Source organism: Lycium ferocissimum, chromosome 9 (assembly GCF_029784015.1).
Source record: "Lycium ferocissimum isolate CSIRO_LF1 chromosome 9, AGI_CSIRO_Lferr_CH_V1, whole genome shotgun sequence".
NCBI classification, from domain to species: Eukaryota; Viridiplantae; Streptophyta; class Magnoliopsida; order Solanales; family Solanaceae; genus Lycium; species Lycium ferocissimum.
In genome coordinates, this window is record NC_081350.1 from 66,096,335 (window position 1) to 66,119,304 (window position 22,970).

The 22,970-nt window shown below is 37.4% G+C and overlaps 1 long non-coding RNA gene across 1 annotated transcript; it reads right to left on the reverse strand.

Annotated features, from left to right (window-relative positions):
* Positions 1-10,785: 10,785 nt before the first annotated feature.
* On the reverse strand, positions 10,786-17,133 carry LOC132031495 (uncharacterized). Its single transcript, XR_009408285.1, has 4 exons — positions 16,956-17,133; positions 16,427-16,480; positions 14,814-14,968; positions 10,786-12,484 (listed from the first exon to the last, which is right to left on the reverse strand). It is a non-coding gene; the product is annotated as an uncharacterized LOC132031495 (long non-coding RNA).
* Between the last annotated feature and the right edge of the window lie 5,837 nt (positions 17,134-22,970).

Below are 22,970 nucleotides of genomic sequence, written 5' to 3' on the forward strand. Positions count from 1 at the left end.
GCAATCAGGGTATTACAAGGGTTGAGGGACTATGGGAGTTAGTTCCTAGTTTATGATAGAGTTGTAACCTGAAGTTGCTCGGTGTAGTAGAGTTGAAATACTACTGGGGTAGGTCGTGATTTTTAATCCCTTGAGTAAGGAGTTTTTCACGGTAATATCTTGCCTTATGTACTTCTTTGCGTTGCATAAGGGAACTAGTACTCAACCAGGTCCCTCATATATTGTGTTTGGTGGACGCACAGCCTGCATCAACTTCCTTAGTCATTAGACACGTGCAAATCCTTACAATGCTTATCCAGCAAACCATTAACTAATTTTCCCACTACAATCCCCATTTTAACTAATTACCCGCATAATTAATTTCTTGATCTCAATTCATTTAAGTAATAACTATTTTTAACACACTTCATATACTCATCATTATGTTCATGTGATATAGCACTAGTCCATAGTCTCATTTGCCACACACAAAATATTATTTCCAACCCTCGTCGTCACATTTTGAAGTCTGAAATCATTTCAGGACTTCATCTTCTTATACAACGAACTCTTTATTTGCATACTCGAATATGATCGAAATTCTCTGGGACTTAGTTTTGCTTAAATACGTCGAGCGGTTCAACCCATAGCTGGAAAGCACGGGGTAATATATTGATGAAACTTATGTTCTCTGATTCTTTTTACCTCTGACCTTCACGACACTTACGTATCACTTGTTAAACATAGCATAAATACTTATAACCTCAAAAATAATCTTGTCCTTGAACTTATGTCAATTAACTTACGACAAATCCAATGTACAAAAATACGAGGTGTAACACCCTTCCCCCCCTTAGAAACATTCGTCCTCGAATGTCACACTCTTAGAGACTTACAAAATTTTCGATAGAATCTCCTCCATAAACTGGACTATGCCAACCTACCACACAGCCATAGGCTATAAACAATAAACAACATCTCATTGGCCTCACATGGACATCAGGGAAATACCATAAACTATAACTTACCTTGTATCCGAGTAATTCTGCTCCTAAAAACAACGTAACGCTACAATTCTACATTTCATTTCCTCCCCTACTTCACGCATTTTCTCTTCGACATTCCTATTTTTTTTTTCACAATACTTTTACGGAGTTACTTTCCTAGTCCTCAACTCGCGGACCTGTCGATCTAAGATAGAAAATGGAACTTTCTCATAGGATAGGTCATCTGTAATCTGAACAGCATATCCTTCTGCAATATAGATACTTAAAATATTAGGAGGACGGTCTCTAACTCTGACGACAACTTTAACTCATAGGCTACTTGGTCTATCCTCCGAATGACTTTGTATGGCTTAATATACCTTGGCTAAGCTTGGCGTCCTTGTCTAATATCATAATGCCTTTCATAGGTGAAACTTTCAAAGAGACCCAATCATCAGCACTGAACTCTAAGTCTCGTTGTCACACCTCTAAATATGACTTGTGATGACTCTAGGCTGTTAATAATTGCGTAATGAGGTTACTTCCTCTACCGCTTAATGAACCAAAACGGGTTCAAGTAACTATGATTAGCCTATTTCGAAACACTTCATAGGGGATCCGCACTTGGCCTCAGAAGAAGCCAGTCTAATGCTGAAATGATAGTTGTTAATTGGGCACCTCCATCTGACATAATGGACTCTAGAACACTATGTGGTCGTACTGTTTCTTTTGATGTATAACTTCACATCATCCTTGACTGACTATATAAGTCATTTTATCTGGTAAGAAGTGGGCTGACTTCGTGAGTCTACCAATGATCACCTAACTGGAGTCATACTTACAATAAGGACAGGGTAAACCTCTTGTTATAATCTGATGTCGTAATATCGTTATATCGAGAACATATAACTGGCCTTGGTATCTCAAGACCACCTCTCTTCTCACTTCGAAGACCGGCACTCAGTCTGCTGAACTTTCTCTTTAGGCTGAAATACAATAGGTCCTCATACTGTCGCTCCTTCACCTTTGCTACTGAGGACGATACTATTGTGTCATAAATGGTAACCCCATTATCATCTGAGCCCAATAATTGGAATCCCAAACTAGCTAGCTGACATAGCTCTCATGCTAACTGTCGCTCTTCTCAGCCTCAAGTATGTTAAAATTACTTATAGATCTGTAACCAAGGGTGTCGGCTACAACATTAGCCTTTCCTGGATGGTATAGAATCTTTATGTCAATATTTTTCAATAATGCTATGTTATTTCTCCTATACCTTTCTCATTTGATACTCTCCAACTTATAGATTAGCTTTCTGAATCGCTATACCCATGAGTAGGATCATGCTCAGTTATATCATCTTGGCTCATCTTTACTTACACCCCACTCCCCAGGACTGTTACATTCTTATGAAGGCTTGTGCATCTTTGTGTCCTTACTTCTGCTTGAAGATGTACTAGAGGTTCTTATGATCCATAAGGATATCAACTCGTACGACATATCTTGACTACGTGCTTAACAGCTACCAACTCTAGTTCATGGGTCGATAATTATTTTCATGATTTCCAGACTGTCTCTAGGTATAACAATCCTCTTTCCTTATACATGCATCACGAATGCATTAGCTTATCTCAGTTCTCTAAATCCTGGAACTTCTTGTATATATAACCTCGAGTAGTATTCTTATTTCTGGTTCTCTAGTCAATATGCATAGTGGGCGATGAGTTAGTGGCATACTTTCTTATTGTTACATACGAACTCTAAGGAAATCAACATCATGGGCTAACTCTCTCTATACTTTACCTTAAATCTTTCTACCGGGTGTAAATTCTTCCTCCTCATCCCTTAACTGACACTTCTTATCAGTTATATTTCTCATTCATACTAGGCTGTGAGCCCATTATAATATAAGTCCCTTATGACCTTAGGCGCCTTTGAGCTGCTCGCATTCATCTTCAGTAACCTTCACTTCCATCTTATTCTGATAGTGTCGATTCTGAGTGCAAACCTTAAATATTTGTCAGGAATCCTAGGCTCAACGACTCTTCCAATTGCTTTATGCTACAAACATATGTCATTGCTTTTGTCTAAAATCGTTCTAAAAATTCTTTGTCGTTTACTTCCAAAATTGAAACTTCATGCACCTGGACCCTTTTGTGATGCGTAGTTCTATCTCATTTAATGGCCCATCTACAATCTATGGGTTAACCATAACTAGGTCTTGCATAAGTGTTATATCTCGCATTTTGTACATTTGGATATTTCGAGTTAATGGCGAAAAGTTAGGGACAAGGCTGTAATTTTTTTCTAGAATGCATAAGTTGCATATTCATCTTTTTATTAGTATGTAGTAATAAGGGTAAATTTGAAATAAGGAAAATATGGGGCCAAAAGTTGGAAAAATTATTTCATGAAGTGGCCAAAAGGCCAAGGTGGCCGTGGGCCCCACCCATATGTTGGCCAATTGTTTCAAGACATCAAGAGGGCCATGTGTTCATCTCATAATTGTAGGGGGCATGAATGTATATATGTGTAAGTCATGATCATGCAAAACTAGAATTTATTTTTACAACTCAAGAAAATTCTAGAAAATTTGAGAAAATTGGAGGAAAAATAGGGTGCACATGACCAGCCATGTGCTACCCATTTATATATATATAGATGAGTGGTGATAATATAAGACATAACTCATCATCCTCACCTTAAGAAAATTCAAGAAGTTGGAAGAAAAATGGAGAGAACCATTCGGCCAAGAGGGCTGGCCGAATATGGTCTCCAAGTATTGGCCATGAAAAATTATTCCTTTCAAGCTTTTCTATTAATTAGAAGGTCCTCTACAACGTGGAATAATTATTGGAACAAGTAAACCATTGTTCTTGCGGAGAACAATCCTAGCCGAGGGAGGAAGTTGGTAGAGAAGGTAAGGTTCTATCCTTTCTTGCATGTGTTATGGACGTTTGAGTATGTTGTGATGTGTTGAAATGGATGAAATTCATGAAGTTGTGTGTGATTGATGTGGTGGCCGAATGGTGGTTGTTTGGTGTGGAAGAGATAAATAAATTTTGTTTAGTAGCATGCTTGTTGTTGTTGTGAATTTCATGATGAAAAATGAAGGTTTGATGGCTCAAATGGAAGTTGTAATCGTTGTGGACTGTTTTGGAAGTTAATGTGATCTTGATATGGTTTCTTGAATTTATGGAAATAATGTTGAAGACGTATGGAATTGTTGATATAGTTTATGAATTTAGAAGAAGAAAATGTGTTATGAATGTTCCTAATTGGGTTGGAAGGTTTCGGGTGCATTGTGTATTGGACGGAAATTTGTTTTGGAATATTGCGCGAATTGCTTGAAATGTTCTTAAATCGTGTTTGAATGGCCTTGGGTTAATACTTGAACGTATGATCAATGAAGTTGGCTTGATTGTATGCGGTTTATTTGAATGTAAATGGAATGTCGTTGAACTATGTGGAAGAAGGTTGTTGATGTTAGAATGTGTTTTGAATTAATTGTGGATGTTGTTTATATGGTTATTGGTATTGTTGTTGAAGATTTGGCCGAGTGGAAATCTCGGGGTTGGACGAATTTATAGGGGGGGGAAATGCCCAAATTTACGTAGATAAAGTGACGGCTTGGAATTGGGTTCTTTAATGCTTACGGCTAATGTTGGGTGTCCAATGACATTATTGTAGATCGTGAGAAGCCGAGACGTAAGTTTGGATTAGCCAGAGGGCGGCCAAGGTATGTAAAGCTTGACCTCTCTTCTTTGGCATGTCTTAGTACATGTAGGCTATGATATGATCCCGAGGTAACTCTACTCCTACGATCCGAGCACGTCTATGATTCTTAGCTTCTTGATATCCGTATTCGTAATGTAGTTAAATTGGGGTCCTTATGACTTTTGTATGATTATATATGACATACGTAGAAAGAGTTTGTTCGTAAAAGGGACGGTAACTACGAACGTCCGTAACTTCCGTAGGAAGGCTCGGATCGCTTCGATATGTCCATAGGAAGTTCTGTAGCGTATGATGATCTCAACCTCCACGGGAGGGCCCGGATCGGTTGGGTACTTGTCCGTGGGCCCGCAAGACGTTCCTTTGTATAGTTCTAGCAACTTGTTAAAAGAACTTAATATAGTTAACAACTTGACTTTCGAATATGATTACTCACTTATCTGTTAAGTCTGAAATGAGAAATCGTATGTATATGATGTTGATCTGTAACTATGATGGCTAGAGTTCAATTTGACAAGTCCCGAGTAACATTCGAAAGAAACTGGATTTGACTATGACTATTGGCTTGGTTTTTAAATGATAGTCTGTTTTGATTGTTTTACGGAATCTGTGTAAATGTACGAAATGAAAATTCATATGCATATGATTGGGATACGTAACTATGATTGATAGAGTTTTATTTGATATGTTTCCGAGTAATATCCGAAAGAGATTTGATTTGACTAATGCCATTGGCTTGTAAATGATAATTTGCTTGATTATTCTGTTAAGTCTGTATAAGTGTTGTGAGTTGCATATAGATCCCACGATTCTGCTCGTGCACACTTTTGTTACTTCCTTCGCCGAGTCCCGGGCCGGTTACTATCGTGCGCACAATCCGAAGTATGATGAGCTTCCGAAGTATGATGAGCGTCTGATATTATGGTGTTATGATGTGTCCGGCACGCAAGCCCCTCTTGGGTCGGCACCGTGGTTATATGATATGATGTGTGATGGAGAGACGGAGATATGAAAACTTTCGAAGTATGATGAGTTGTGGCGCCCAAGGCAGGAGGGGCGACCACGTTCCGTCCGCCGGGTCCTATTACGGACCGCATAGGGTATATGATCTGATGACATGATGATTTGATAACGTGATGATTTGATAATATAATGAATCTGTTCTGATGATATGACAATATGATGATTACGTACGTGTGATGATATGATAATCGATGATTGTTTACCGAGTCCCTCACTGGAGGGCCGGGACACGTTATATGTTATATATACGTATTCAGAAATATGATCTGTTGGTTTCAGAGCCGGTGGTGGGGCAAACCCAATGGTGGGGCAAACCCAGTGGTGAGGCAAATTCCACACTGGTTTAGGCGAATCCCACATTGGTATAGGCGAATCCCACATTGGTTTAGGCAAATCCCACATTGGTTTAGGCGAATCCCACATCGGTTAGTGTCAGCTACTATGACATGATCTATTTTCCATATATACATGAGACAGAAATGTTTTTAAAAGAAAGCTAAGTATTTCGGCATTCCGATCATTATATTGGTCTTCTGCACCTCGTAAGTATGATTTGTCTTCCAGATACTAGCACCTTGACATTCTGGTTTTTATGTTCACTGTCTGTACTCCTTATTTCGGATATGATCTCATTTTCTGTATTCCATGATTTACATACTCAGTACATATTCGTGCGACCCCGCTTTCTTCGGGGTCGCGTTTCGTGTCGCGCGGTACGCCGGATGAAAGCCGAAGACGTTAGTAGAAGATGTTCCAGCGGGATTGGCGAGCTCCATTTCCTCCGGAGTACTGCCGAGTCAGAATGTGTATGTTATGAAAGTTTGTTCTATGTTAGAGACTTTGCAGACAGTGTCATGTGTATAGTATGTCGGTTATATAAGCGGCTACGTAAGCCGATGTATTATTACGCATTGTATTGTAAGTTTTATATGATTACAGATTTTTATTTGGTTTGAGAAAGACGGAAAGGCATGTTTGTTTTCCGGAAAAAAAATCATTACATATTTGTGTTATGGCTAAGGGCCCAGTACGATTACGAGTAGTACGAGAGTCAGCGGGTTCGCTCAGCCCTAGGTAAAGGTTGGGTGCCATCACACCCTATCGGATTAAGGGTGTGACAATAAGTCAATTAATGATTGGCCGAATTGATTCCTCTTTCATATCTTAGTTCTGAGGAACTCCTCTTGGCGCCTATGTCCTCCTGTCTTTCTTTACTCCTCATACTGGTCTTCTGAGTCTCCTGTTCAGCTGCACTTACCATCAATTGGCACCTTTAGCCAGGGGTTGTCACTACCTCTATGCCAGTATTAATACTTGCATAATGTTTCCAAATCGTAACACATTTGTAGAGTCTGGATAAATACCGTCTTATTCGTTTTGAACCCCTTCATCGTACTCCTTCTTACTATTTTGTTAGTAACAAAACGCGTGGTTTGGCTTGATAATTTATCATATTATCTACCTTTTGGAAGAATGGACATCCCCTCGTACTCAAGGATTTCATTCCTGTAGAGTCAGGTTGTTGCCTCAACACCTTTCGTAATTCTTCGTACCTCTGATAACTCATAACTCACTTTAGTATAATCCTCTCTTGTCAGGAATAACTGAATCACCTATATATGTAGAGTGCCATGTATTCACAGTCGATCTACTCAATCTTGATAACTTAACTTTTACCTGTCACAATCGTATTAGGGTGGTCTCTCTCTTAGTAACCCTCAAGAGTCAATCTTTTATCATTCATTCTTTTTTTTTTTTTTGTCAACTTTCCTTGCTTCGCAAACATAGCTATACCATCCTTATAAAGATCCTTAAAGTGTCGAACTCACATTCATCTTAACCACTTCTTGTAATGATAGAGACCTAGTCTTATAACTTACTTCTCTTTATTACCTCTACGCTTGTTTTCTCTTGCCATTTCCTCTTACATATCACAAACCTTGTTATACTACTGTACTTTGGCTTACGATCTTAATCATTTCTCATATCCCTTCGCAACGCTTCACATGTCCTTCTACCAATCTCGTACTAACATCTTCAACGCTTCTCTTATCTTTGGTAGACGTTCTTTCGTTTCCACCTTCTCTCTCTTTAGCAGGGCTTATTCTCTAGTCGCTTAATATTTCTATTTCACTGGGGTATGAGTCGTACTAAGGTGAATACTCACACTGTCAACAAGGATTCGAATGCCTAGCCCGCGAATCTTCTAATCACTTCAAAGAAGTCGTATTCGACTGTACAATTTTGCGGGCACACCACACATATACTACCTAAAGAGGTACACTATAGACATGCTCATAATACTTTTCAGTAATGTCATCCAGTTCTAACAATTTGTCCCACACCAAGGATTTCTCCAACCATTACTAGATCCCGAGATTTCATTCCTCTCTAAGATTACGTCTGGCGACGTCTTTATATCCATGATCGGGGCTTGATACTACTCACTATCATTCTATCATTGTGAAAGTGGGACAACAACGCTTATGTTTCCCTATCTGATTTCCAAGCACTTTATAGTTTTCTCTATTTAGGCACCTCGTACCTCCTTTCTGCATAGGGAAAGGAGAATAAATGCTTACACTTTGAAGCTCTGGCATACTACTTGCACATCTAGTACACACATGATCTGATAGGGCCTCAGATTGGCCACATCAACCGGGGGCTCTTTACTAGTTTCCTTACCTGCTGCTATATTAGCCCTTTGGCTAGCTGAAGTCTTTTTGGTCACAGGCATATTTGTATACAAACACCAATACGTGAGTTTAAAAACCAAACTCCTATGACTCAGCTCTATAGCACGATCTGGATCTGAAAGAAGGGTAACTGACTCCTAAATGCCCTGTAGCTTCCTGTTTATATAATGTGGTGCACAACACATTTATAAACAAGACTCTACTAGACACGGCTTGTAGACTACCTAGGACTGACTTGCTCCGATACCAAGTTTGTCACGCCCCAAATCTGGAGAGGCATGGCCGGCACCCGATGCCATACTCGGCCCGAGCGAACCACTCTAAATATGTAACTCTGGAGGGGTAACCCTCAACTTAGGCCGACGGGGCCTACCTGCAAACAGAATATAGGCTGCACTCTGTATATACATAAAGACTAGCTATCTCATCTGAATGGGGCACATAGGCCCATAATATATATATATAGCTGAGCAAGCCGACGGGGTCGCTATGAACGTACACAACCAACAGTATCGAAATAGGCATATACAGGGCCGGCAAGGCTACAATAGTGACATATATATACAGGACTCGTCTACAAGCCTCTAAAGAGTAAACAACTATACCATGGATGGGACAGGGCCCCGGCCTACCCATCAAGTCTACATATACAAGAGGAAGACTCCAAATAGAGCTCGCAACTCCGGACAAAGGGAGCTCACTAATCAGCTGATATCTGGTCCCGCCTACTGGGGAGGTCTGTCAGTTTGTCTATCACTACCTGGAAGCATGAATGTAGCGCTCCCGACAAAAGGGACGTCAGTATGAAACAATGTACCGAGTATGTAAGGCAATAGAATAACTGAAACTGAACTAAAACATAACAATCTGGAAGCCAAGGAATACCCTGAAATGTCTCACCTGATCTGTCTCATGTGAAATGCAATATAATAATAATGTATATCTCACTGATCAAGTGGCCAGGCAACTGTAAAATCCCACTGACCATAAGGCTAGGCAATAATGTCTCACTGACCCGTCGGTCAGGCAATAATGTCTCACTGACCCGCCGGCCAAGCAATCTTTGTCTCACTGACCAAGTGGCTAGGCTAAAGAAAAATATATGTATATCATGTTGTATATCATGCATATCTTTGAAAGGTAATAAAACTACAACATGTCTCTTCTGTCTCTCTATAACCTGCAACAATAGGACAAGCTCTACTTAGCAAATCTCTAGTCATACGATTCGTTACGCTCTTACTATACTAATATTAGAACCCCCGCGATGCGCGGTTAATATTAAAGGAAATTAGTCGTAATAGTTATTTGATTATCTGTTTAAACATATTAAATCTAATTAATATAACAATATTTCACCTACCATTTTATGTCTTTCTTTACGCAATATTATTTCCGTGAACAAAAAAATTATGAAATAAAAGGGAACGAATCATGTGATTAGTGAATAGGTTTTGAATGACACAACAAATACCATAAACACATAGTTTTGATATTTATCTGTATAATTCAAAAAATATTTTTATTCAAGTCAAATAAAATAATTATTTTCAAATCTAATGCAAAAATTGATAACACTCAATTCAAGCTCATTCGTATTACACAGGCTACCACATATTGCTGTAAATGTCATGTGTTTTTTAGCTCGCCACTTAGACTCTTGAATATCCTTTAATATTACTCTCCTTGTAATAAACATTTACGGAATAATTCCTCCGTTTTTTAAATAAATCATGTTTTAGGCTTTACATTTTGTTTCAAAATAAGTGGTAATAGTTATTTGATTATCTGTTTGAACATATAAATTCTAATTAGTATAACAATATTTCACCTATCATTTTGTTTCTTTACGCAATAGTATTTTCGTGAACAAAAATTTTATGAAACGGAGGGAGTAATTAATAATATACCTATAACATATTTAATAACCAAAGTTTAACATCTGAATGTAAAACTCAGATACTTAGATGCCCTCAAAAATGTATAAGCATTTATAAAAACATACTACTGGCTCGTGTAATTAGTTTTCAAGGACAATCTAATGTAATTAGTACTTGCAAAATTTTGCAAAATTTTCACAATTTACAAACATAAATCTACCCATTTCCTTCAACCTCATGCACTTGAGAATCATTAGTTTACCCTAAATCCTTTGCTGACGCGCAAATTTTTTTTTTTTTTTAAAATGCATCTCCGCCGTATGGTGGCGTGTCCCTTATATATATGAGCCAAAAATTATTACATAGGAGTAGGACTAAATATCCTTAACTCCTTAGCTAGTTCCTGTACGGAAGGAAAGTAGAAAACATATCTTCTATAGGGCAAAAAATCTGATATAAAACAGGGGAAAAGATATGCTTCCAACGCCATGTTCCTATACTCCATTTAGCCAACGCATTTGTAACCTGATTAGCTTCTCTGTAACAATGTTTAATCTTGCAATCACCATGTTCAATATGAATCTTCGCCTCCTATATTGTGTCTTTTATCTCCCGTGGAGTATTGCTCTTTCCCGGTCACATATTTACAACCGAAAGAGAATCGCATTCTAGAATGTTATGCCTCAAGCCATTGTTCCTGCATCAATTCAGTCCAAAAGATGTAGCCTTTGCCTCTGCCAAGTAGTTGCTGATATTAGCGACAGGGAAATGGGAAGCCATTATCATTACTCCATTCATATCCCCCGCAAATGCCTCCTATCCCAGCTGACTCAACTAAATTATGGAAGTAAAAGATCTATCATCCTGAACATGTTTGGAATCGAGATTCGTAGTAACTTTGAGAAGAATATTCTCACTTTGAAAAAATGTGAGGTACATAAAACCAATGAGGAAAAAATATTAATAATTTTAACAATGCGCATTATTAGATCAATTTTTTTAATTAGTGTTGACATATAAACTACATGAAGTTTGTCTTTAGCCAAGAAATTAGTGCTGCCTTGGTATATAAAATATGCTTGAGCTACTTATCTATTATCTTCAACAAAGTCTATGAAACACCTATGATCTTCAGTAAAACCAAAAAATTCTCTAATAATGGGATGTACCTTAAAATATTTCCCTAATCCTCACAAGTGACCAGTGTAAGTAGTAGCGGAGCATACAAACATACATCTACCAAAGCAGCATTAGTATCTATTGACTTTTCACCATCAACAAAATTTGTTCTATAAGGTTTATTTTTTCACTTGAAAAAACGAATAACCAAGGATAGGAGCAAAGTAACAAGGAACAGAACTGATTTTCAGAACGTGTATGCAAATAGGCGATACTGATTACTTTGTAACTAAGTTAGAAACAACCAATAATAAACAGTAAAGTCACCATTCAAGAACTGCTCATTAAGGTTATTTTTAAGTTTTCCTTAACGAAAGGTCTCTTTCACGTCCATTTTCAAGAGATTTACGCAACAGCAAAACTGAAAAATACATGAACCTGTGATATGGAACTCAGGCTCATTATCAAGCTGAGCATCAACCAAAGTTCTTAATAGAGTAAATAAATTTCCTCAAATGATTTTTCTTAATGAGGTATCGTGATTGAACACTTGGTCGATTCCATAAAAATATAAGGCAAAGTTTAAAAAAGTACTTGCTTATCCCAGCATGTGTATAGCAATAAAAGTCAAACATGTTATAAGCAAATGCAAGAAAATCACAAAATAGAATGTATCAGTTAAAGAGGAAATTGGAATACTAAAAGGAGAATACATATTGCATCTGCACAATTAGAAAAAATAGATCGAAGCTTCGTCAGCAAATCCTACTAGCAAAGAAACCTACTAAGTAAATAAGAAGTATATCGTTAATTATAAATTTTGTGCATAAGAGGGTTTGAGGGCTGTAGGAAAACAAAATTCATACATGACTGATATGTACGTTGTAGAATTTTGTCCTTTACCGTATTATCTTCTCCACCAGATACAAATTACCGGCCATTTGACGTGAACCTAATGGAATCGACATCGTAGCAACTATACTAATCTTGTTATCCATCTGCATATACTAAGCCAAAATCTTACAGCCTGCCTTACAATTGATGATCTTAATTATGGCGGAGCAACCTAAAACGGGATTGAAATAATTAAAGAATCATTGAACAAAATTACAGAGAAGAAGGATAAAAGAAAAAAATAGTGTGACAAATCTTCAGTGGCTTCTTTTACTGGTCAAGCTTACTATCCATTGTGATTCTGTCATTTATATAAAAGTGAAGTAAAAAAGTCAGAACTTGAGATTGAGAGCGAAAGTATCTTGATAATGATAAAACTTTAAAATTGTGACGAACAACTGTCCATGTTTTGTACTTACCGTGGAATGATAGAGAGCAGAATTTTCTGTGAAACAATCTCCTCCTCCATGCATATAGGCCATATCTTTTCAATCGCATATTTTAACCATATCACTGTTGGTAAATCTTAGCAGTTCCCCAATTTAGAATATTCTTCTACTTTCTTGCGGTTTAGTATCTTCTTCCAGAATTAAGAATATATTCTTCTGCTTTTGGCAGTCAAATTTAACAACAAAAAAATAATAGAGTTTTCAAACCTATTACTACTATATAATAACTTCAACAAAAAAAAAAAGGAGAAAGAAACTAATAAGGTCCAATAGAAGAGGAAATAGAATGATTAGAGGTGTTGCAAAATGCTTACTCGCTACTGGGAAGACTGTAAATACATCTTACTTATTTAAAGTATGAACTTTAGATTTTCCATCATTACCCAAAAAACCCAAAAATAAGAAGTAAAAGAATATAGGGAAAAGGGCCTGATTTACCCCTCTACTTTCAAAAAAGGTTCATATTTACCCCTCGTTATACTATCAGGCCATTTATACCCCTACCGTTACAATAGTTGAAATATTTGCCCCTATTTTTAACGGAGGGGTAAATATGAACCTTTTCCAAAGTAGAGGGGTAAATCAGCCCTAAAAATAAAACACCCTAAAGTTTCCAAACAAAACTTACTTGAATCTACCTTTTCAACCCCTAAAATGACTATCCGACGTCTACACGTATCCTTGATGTATTGAGCCTACATTATTGTACGCGAAAAAATATCGGGTTCTATATAAAATATTGACGTTTCGGAGTCTTGACACACCACTAATCATTGGTCAAAGTATGAAAAAAAAAACTAAATTTTTTCACCAAAACTTACTTCGGGGTACCTTTTCAACCCCTAAAATGACGATCCGAATGTACGAATCTTGATGTATTGAGCCTACATTATTGTACGCAGAAAAAAATATCAGGTTCTATATAAAATATTGACGTTTCGGAGTCTTGACACACCACTAATCATTGGTCAAAGTATGAATAAAAAACAAAAATTGGCCAACTTTATTTTTTGCAACACTTAGTGTTATTTTCCATACTTTGACCAATGATTAGTGGTGTGTCAAGACTCCAAAACGTCAATATTTTATATAGAACCTGATATTTTTTTCTGCGTACAATAATGTAGGCTCAATACATCAAGGATTCGTAGACGTTCGGATCGTCATTTTAGGGGTTGAAAAGGTACCCGAAGTAAGTTTTGGTTGAAAAAATTTAGTTTTTTTTTCATACTTTGACCAATGATTAGTGGTGTGTCAAGACTGAAACGTCAATATTTTATATAGAACCCGATATTTTTTTTGCGTACAATAATGTAGGCTCAATACATCAAGGATATGTAGACGTTGGGATAGTCATTTTAGGGTTGAAAAGGCCCGAAGTAAGTTTTGTTTGGAAACTTTAGGGTGTTTTATTTTTAGTTACCGATTTACCCTCTACTTTGGAAAAGGTTCATATTTACCCCTCCGTTAAAAATAGGGCAAATATTTCAACTATGTAACGGTAGGGGTAAAAATGGCCGATAGTATAACGAGGGGTAAATATGAACCTTTTTTGAAAGTAGAGGGGTAAATCAGGCCCTTTTCCCAAGAATATATTACCTCAAGTAGAAATGAACCGCTGAGTTTCAGGGTGACTCTCTGTATGTCCTCATTTTGCACTCTTATTACACTTCTATGCTACAAAACTATAAATAATCACAATACAACAACAAATAGCGAATTATACTACACGATAATAATGAAACTGGCGTAATTAAACAAATGTAAAAGAGCAGTTGAAATTAGAAAGCACAAATGGGTGAGATCTGCTTTTGCTCACAATTGTTGAAAGGGAGAACAGAGACTTGATCGTAGAGAGCGATTGGTAAGACCTGTATAGAGGAATTCGAAATAACATCTAACCCCGAAAAACAATGAACTGCAAAATAAAGAAGCACCAAATGCAAAACTTCACTGAGCAAGTCCACATTGCTGAATCAGATATGTAAACATAATCGAATTGGTAGAAATAATTTAGAGAAACTCTCAAATGGAAAAAGGAAGAGAAGAAACCTTCAATTTCGAAGCGTTCAATTGCGATTGAGGAAGGTAGAGTTTCTTTTGTGCTGGCAGTTGTAGTATTTAGATAATCAAAAAGCATACCAGCCAAAATTTAAAATTACAGGATCTGAAATATTCAGAGCACATCAATTTTTCCTTCCACCGAGCTACAAATTACAGAATAAGTGATTAGAGAAAATTCTTACAAAGCAGAACAAAATTAGTTAAATGAATCGAAATGAAAACTCAGAATTTTTTTTCTGAAAAGGGAGAGTACATTGAGTGAGAGAATGGAGGAATCAAAGGGATATATTGGTTTGTGGGTGCCTTTATTATAGGAAATCAAAAACAGCAGTTAGATCTATCTAAATAACTATATAAGCAAGGCGTGTTTTTATTTTTGGGAAAATGACATAGGTAACTACTTAAGACTCGTTATTACAAAATATATAGATAGTTTTCCTTATTTATATAATATAACGATATTTCGAAACATGATGGATTTTCATATATTTTTCGTTTTAAAAAAAATTAAAAAAATTTTTTTTGCTCAAAGGCTTAAAAAATTATCTCAAATTTTTGTGTATGAAAGCGGTATGAAAAATGTATGAAATGTATATGTGTGAGCGAAATTTTTAATATAGTTTTCATACGCAAAATTGTGAGTGAAAACTTTAAGCCTTGAATATTATATGAAAGTTGTTACAATGTTGTTGTAGTTGTATTAATTTTCCAGAAACCTAATATGAACTTTATACGAAAAATGTGAATGAAATTCTAAGTCTTGAGCGAGATATGCATATTCCATACCATTCTCATACATAAAATTTTGAGCGTAATGTTTAAGCCTTGATCGAGATATACACATTTCATACGTTTTTTATACACAAAATTTGAGCAAACTTTTTAAGCCTTGAGCAAGATATACACATTTCATACACAAAAATTTGAGCGATTATTTTAAGTCTTGAATATTGTATCAAAGTTGTATAAAATGTTGTTGTAGTTGTATTAATTTTACAGAAATCTAACATGAACTTTATACACGAAAATGTGAGCGAAATTCTAAGCCTTGAGCGAGATACAAATTTCATACCGTTTTCATACAAAATTGTTTGAGCGAATTTTTTATGCCTTGAACGAGATATACACATTTCATACATTTTCATACACTAAATTTTGAGCGAATTTTTTAAGCTTTGAGCAAGATATATGCATTTCATACAACTTTCATACATAAATTTTTGAGCCAAAAAAAATAATTTTAAAAAAATATATTTTTTTTTATAAAAATAATGTTTTTTTAAAAGTATGTTTTATATAGGATTTGTAATGTTATGTTTTGTAAATAGAAAACTATCGTCACGTTTCGTAAAAATTTCTCCTTAAAATGTATATATACGTACTTTACTGTGCAGTTATTTTAATTTTTTATTTTGCTGAGTAATTTGTTTCTTGCGGTTTTGTTTTGACTGTTGAAGTTGTTTTTATTTTTTTATTTTGTATTTTAAAATTTTGATTTTTGTAGTGATGACACTTGTCATCTTACTATTCTTTTGTCTCTCCTATTCTATATAGATAGATATGGAATCATGCTAAGAAAAGAAGGAACAGCCTTAACATACCTCAATCTTCTCAAGCTACAATACTTCCCAACACAGCACACAATGGAGTTTAATCTACATAAGCACAATAAGGCATATGGTTAATACCTCGGAGACTTAGTCGAATCTTCACGCTAGCAACTCCTTTATATAAATTTGGGCAGCATCTCCCCTATGACCTTAACTTCCTCCAACTTCATATATCAACAACAACAACCAGAACAATCCAGCAAGTATTGACATAAATAACAAGATACCATGTAGCAACAACAAGTCATAAACATTTCACGACAAGCTTGGATTGGTACCCATATAACCCATATCACCCCTTATGAATTTCTTACCTCAACTCAACATTACTCCTAACATGATAACAAGTATATTCATCAAAAGATCCAGCCTTATGCCATACAAGAATAACAAGACAACAGCCCAAAACTCAACAACAACATGAAATACGATTTACGATATAATTTTCGTATTTTCTTATTTAGCAACTTAGCTATAATCTAGATTGACTTAAATTCATCTAGAGGAGGAAAATTATTACCTTATTTGCCAAGAACTCCTCTTCTTCCACCTTACTTCACTTCGAAGAAAAGTCTGGATTCAACAACACATCAAAACGGAACAACGAGATCGAAACGATGATTGCTAGCAAAAGCCGAATGTTGCTTCGTGAGAAAAACATATTTGAAATTGAAAACGTTGCTGTTGCTACCCAATTACAACTTCTGAAAAAGAACAGAGAAATTAATTAAATGAAAACAAACAATAAAAGTAGAAAATTATAGTTTGGGTTTGGCATTTAAGCTTTCAAAAAGTGGAGGCAAAACATAACAAAAGTATAAACACGATTCAGGCCTCAAATTGAATCGCGTTGTTTCATCAAATACTAATACAAATTGTCTACCAAGACTCCCGGAGAACCGGGGGCGGGGTACAAGTCCAATTGTTTAAAAGCAGATCGGGCTCGGATCCCGATAGTTGGAGCTTCCCGGCAATCATCGAATCACGTTGCATTCGAGCCTTCTTCCCGGCAATAGCGATTCTTGAGTTCTTCCACGAGGTTGTCTTCGGCTGCTTCCTCTGGTACTGGGGTGACGGATGCTTTGAAAAATGATTGATTCCGGAGCGGAACAGGCTTTGACAAGGGAATGTCACTTCTTCCTTTGAGACTGACCAGTGCAATGTCCTCGGTAGTGGGCTCGTATCCAAAACCGAATATATCCTTCTGCTCGGGTAACTGGATCGGCTCCACGATGCCATCCAAGTTCAAATCTGGGCCTTGACCAGGTTGGAAACCATTCTTCAACATAAAGGCTGATGATTCCACCTTTCCCTCCTTTTTGACTGGCACGATAGTCCCTTCCAGGTTACATTCTTCATCAATGGCGATCATGTTCACATTTGCATCACCATGATTGGGCAGAGGATTGTCATTTATATTTAGGGGAGCCCCTTTTGAGTCGTATGACTCCCTTCGATCAACGCCTCAACTTTATCTTTAAGAGTAAGGCAATTTTCGGCATCGTGCCAAGAACTCCCCGAGTGGTACGCACAATGCCGGGTCCCGTCATACCATCCGGGAAGGGGTTAGGAACTCTTCCGAATTGGTTGGAGTATCCTCGCGGTTCTCAATCTTTCATATAATTGGGCTAAGGGTTCGGCTAGTGGTGTATATGTCTTAGTTGGCTTTCTTTCAAAGTTTGGGCGAGATCTGGGTGTATTTTGTGGACGGTTTTGCGGTTGGTATTGGGGCTGAGGCGGGTAGGTTGGTTGGTATCGTGATGGGTTTTGATAGGCGGGTGCTCGAGGTGGACCATATGTTGGCTGGGTGTGGTAAACGGGGTAGTGAGCGAGGGTGGAGGTTGGTAATAAGGTGAGGGCTTCGGCGTATTGGGCGTAATATACGGTGTCGGGATGAAGGGTATTGGTAGGTTAACATCTGGTTTGGTCTACGTTCCTGGACGGTCATGACCGCGGACACTCCGTCCTTCTTCTTCTTCTTAAATGAATCTGATTGAATTGCCTTACTTGTTGCTTGCAAAGCCGCCAAATTTGTGATTCTCCCTGTCTTGATACCTTCTTCTATAAAATCTCCCATCCTGATAACTTCAGAAAACTTTTGCCCGATGACGCTTATCAACCTCTCATAATATGTTGCATCTTTTAAAGATTGTACAAAAAGCGTCGTCATCTCACTTTCAGCCATCGGAGGCTGGACCTTTGCGGCTTCTGCTCTCCATCGCATGGCATATTCTCTGAAAGTTTCTGTTGACTTCCTTTCTAATTTCATCAAATAGAATACGTACGGGACGATCTCGGTGTTAAACCCGAACCTATCCATGAATTCTCGCGCCATTTCTCCCCAACTACGCCATTTCTGCGGATCTTGGCATGTGTACCAATCAAGTGCTTCTCTGTCGAGTCCTTATAAACGACTTCATCCCTCGATAGCTTGATCTTTCCCCACTCCAACAATCTTATCACAGTACGATCTCAAATGGGCCCGAGGATTTCCTTTTCCATCAAACATATCAAATTTTGGCACCTTATACCCAGCAGGTAACTTGATGTCGGGATGGATACACAGATCCTCGTATTCAAGTCCTTCGCAACCCTTGTGGGTTTGGATGCTTCTGAATGCTTCCTTCAGACTGCGGATTTCTTTTGCAACATTCTCATCCGCTCGTGCCCTAGCTTCCCTTTTCATCTCTCTCGGGGTCGTCAAGCTTTGGATCTTTGACGCGCAAGCCCGGGTAGTGAATGGTTGAGCTTTTGCTACATATCTTGGGTGGCACATCTTTGCGTATTATGGCTAGCGGTGTGTGCCAATGGTATGTGTTGAGTTGCTTGGTAGTTTTGGGTAACTGTGGGTTGAGGAATGTAGGGAGTGGTGAAGGGTGGCGGATTGGTTTGTTGAAAGTTAATTGGCTGGAGGTTGGCTTGTTGCGGGTCATCTGGTTGTGGGATGGTTTGTTGTATGTTGGTTTGTTGCGGGGCGGTTTGTGACGGGATGGTTTGTTGTGGGCGGATTGGTGGTGGAATGGCTTGTTGTGGGTTTGATTGTTGTGAGATGGCTTGTTGCTGGCTAGTTTGTTGTGAATCGGTAGTATTTGGATGGCATGTGTAAAGCGGAGGGTTTGTAGGAGCGGGTGAGTCAACATGTGAAAAAGATGGTGGAAGCGTTGCATTTGTTCTTTGTTCGTGGTGAGGGGTATTAAGGGTGATGGATAGATTGGTAAGGTTTCGCAGTCGCTCGATCTCAGTTTGCATATTGACTATTTGCTGCACCAGTTGGGCAATGAGTTCGTCGTTCCCTCCTCCCGAAGCTTCGAGTTCGTCTCTCGGAAGGGCGACAAGTCCCAAGCCATTCTGTTCGGATGCCCCTGAATCATTCATGTTGTCGGATGCTCGTGTCTTTGATCTTGTAAAGTACGGGTGGTCGGCCAGCTTGTAGTCAACACGAATCAACCTTTGGGGGAATAATCAAAATAAAAGAAAAACCTAAAAAACAATGAAGAAAACTGCGTTAGTATAGTGCGAATGACTGCTGCGAACATTGAGCAAACAATGTCGAAAGAAACACATATTGCATTGCAAACAAAACACATGTAGCAAACAAAACACATATTGCATGGCAACAAATCAAATAGTAAAAGGGAGATATAGCAAACACAACGCGACCTATTATGCACGGGACCTCCTTTGTGCCAGAGGTAGGCCTAACGCGGATTTGAAGGATAAAATATGCAATTTATATGTCATCCCAATGTGCTATTAATTGAAGACCCTATACATTGTTCGAGAATTAAATCCTTATTACAGAATAATAAAGGAAATTATTACAACAAACTGACTTTTAATGAGCTAATTTAAAATGAAGAAGGCCCTTCATCGTTCTTGAGCCTCTTGGTTGCTTGAATTGCTTGATCAATCTTTCGGCGATTCTGGACAAAGTATGACATAGCCAGAACTCCTCCCGTTTGATGCCTTCTTGACGTAAGTGTCTCCTTGCTCAGCTAGTAGTGTATCTAATTCTTGCATGCTTTGCTCATAATTAAATGACTGCCTGCGTTTACAAGCGATTAGTTCTACCTAAATGGCACATAGTCCACATAACACGCATGTTTATCCTTCAAATCAATGCATATAACATGATAATCGTCGCTTGGGGTCATAGACCCACTCGGACATTTGGACGAGGTTGACTAATGGACTTAATACAACTTGGGTATTAAGCCTCCTAGGTTCGTGCATGCTCTTAAAGAGGGTTTTGGTTTAGCTCTATCTTAAGTTTTCTAAGATTTGGCTTTACTAGACACAAGGTTCCCGAGTGGACTACTCGAGTGAGAAGGCTACGCGGTCACCGGAATTCGGACACCCCGCGCATATGCCAACTCTCCTAAAAATTTGGATTTTTGAAAAATTTTGCGGGTGCGCAAAACACACCTCGCGTGTACGTGTGATAGTGTGAGTTTTTCAGAAATGGAAGAAATATGAACGGAATGCCAATTTTAATAAAAGCAGAAATATACATATTACATAGCAAAACAAATAAAGTACAACACAATAATAAAAACATTTAAGCATATAAGGCAAAATAAAGAAAAACAAACAAAACATCCAACCAATTATTAATTAACCTAAGTCTGTTGTGGTTTAGAACCTAAGATCCCCAGCGGAGTCGCCAAGCTGTTATACCCCATTTTAACTGGTTAAACTAGGTACAACATATTGGAGATTCCTATTTTTGCGTATTTTAAGGAGTCGCCACCTAACAGATTTTAAGGTGAATTAGGGCACCTATTTTATTAACTAAGGTAAAGCTTAATTATACCTCCGTTAATGGTCTGCTTAAATTTTGATTCTAGGTAAGGGTTCTAATTATCCTAAAGGGAAGGGGTTTGGCATCCTCTAGGATCCGTTAACTACGGTTACCGACCAAACTTAGGTTAATTAATTAAGATTAAAGATGCAATTGCAGTGTTTGAATTTTAAGAAAACGGTTAAGAAGTATTGCTAAGATTTAAAAAAAAAAAATGTGATGATATCGTGTAAAATAAAATTTACAGAAAAAAATAATAGTTTGCATAAAAAATGAGTTTAACTGCTATTTTTAGAATAAGACTTATAAAAGCTGCTTAGACTTTAGATGAGAGCAATAATGATGCTATTTAAGATAATGCCTATATAAAATATAGTAACTTGCATAAAAGAAAATTTTGAATCTTTGTTTAAAGCTTATGAATGTTGCTATTGCTTCAAAAGGGAAGTATAATAATGCTAAAATAAGATTTGCAAAATATGATAATTTGCATATAAATAAAGAAAATGCGAGTTTATGCGATATTTTAATAAGTATTTGAAACAACTCAAATGATGAGGTATTAATTGATTTTGCAGTTTTAGAAGTATAAGCAAAATTATGTTTTATTTAACTACACTCGGCTAAAAGTATGCATAATTTAGAGGATCTTAAAAGATATTTACGAAATATTCTTTAATTCTTTCCCTTAAACTAAACTACCCATTCCTAAACTAGACCTATTAATTTCGCTAAGGTTCATTCTGTCTAAGGAAACAAACAAAGCAAAATATTAGTTGCACAAATACAAATCAAATGCATAAAAATAAAATGAGGGAGCAAATGGTATTAAATAGGCTCGGCCCATTTTGAATTTCTGCGATTCTTTTTCTTTGTTGGAATGGGCTCGGCCATTTTAAAAGACTGTTGCGGATGCTTTTTTTGCTATTGGGCTTTGGCCCGATAGATTCTGTTTTCTATTTTTTTTTCGGACGGGGTTGACAGGGAATGACTCGGAAAGGTTTCGTTGGGCTTTTAGCCCAACCCGGAATGTGGAAGAAGAACGAGTCCCTCGGACCCGTATATGATAGTCATGCATAAAATGAAAGGAAAAGGATTAGTATGGGTCTAGGTAAATAACAATGCAAAGTTCATAACTTAAAGAAAGAAATTTCAAATACTATCACATAACAATAAGAAAATTAAATTCACTGGGGCTGAGGCAAAACAACTCACGGCCCAAACAGGTGACAGTACAAGAATAGGCCAAGCAGTGGCGTTCTTAAGTTTGAGTTAATCAGATCCTTTATGGCAAATATGTCATTTTTTAGCATAGCCAAAGGGGATAGGGGAAGGGATTGTGCAGTTGCGGATATATAACTAAAAAGGATCAAATAAGAGTCCTTAATCACAGTAACACACCAGCAAATATCCCCATAGGCAAGATTCGGAACACATAGAGACTTTGGAAAACTAGGAAATATGTAAATGACATAAAGGAATTGACTTAGCACATGATTAGTCGACACAAGAATTCAATTAGACTAACAATCTCCACTAATTTTAGCAAAATGATCCAGCGAGTATGAGTTCAAGCATTTTAAAGTTAAAGCCCATGTGTGGATCATGCTTCTTGATCAACAAAAGGGTAGGATAAGCAAGTTAACCAATAGGTTGTCAATAACCGATCGGCAAAATGGATTTGAATAGGAAAATCTTGGCATTTTAAATACTTTTCTAAAGACACACGGATGG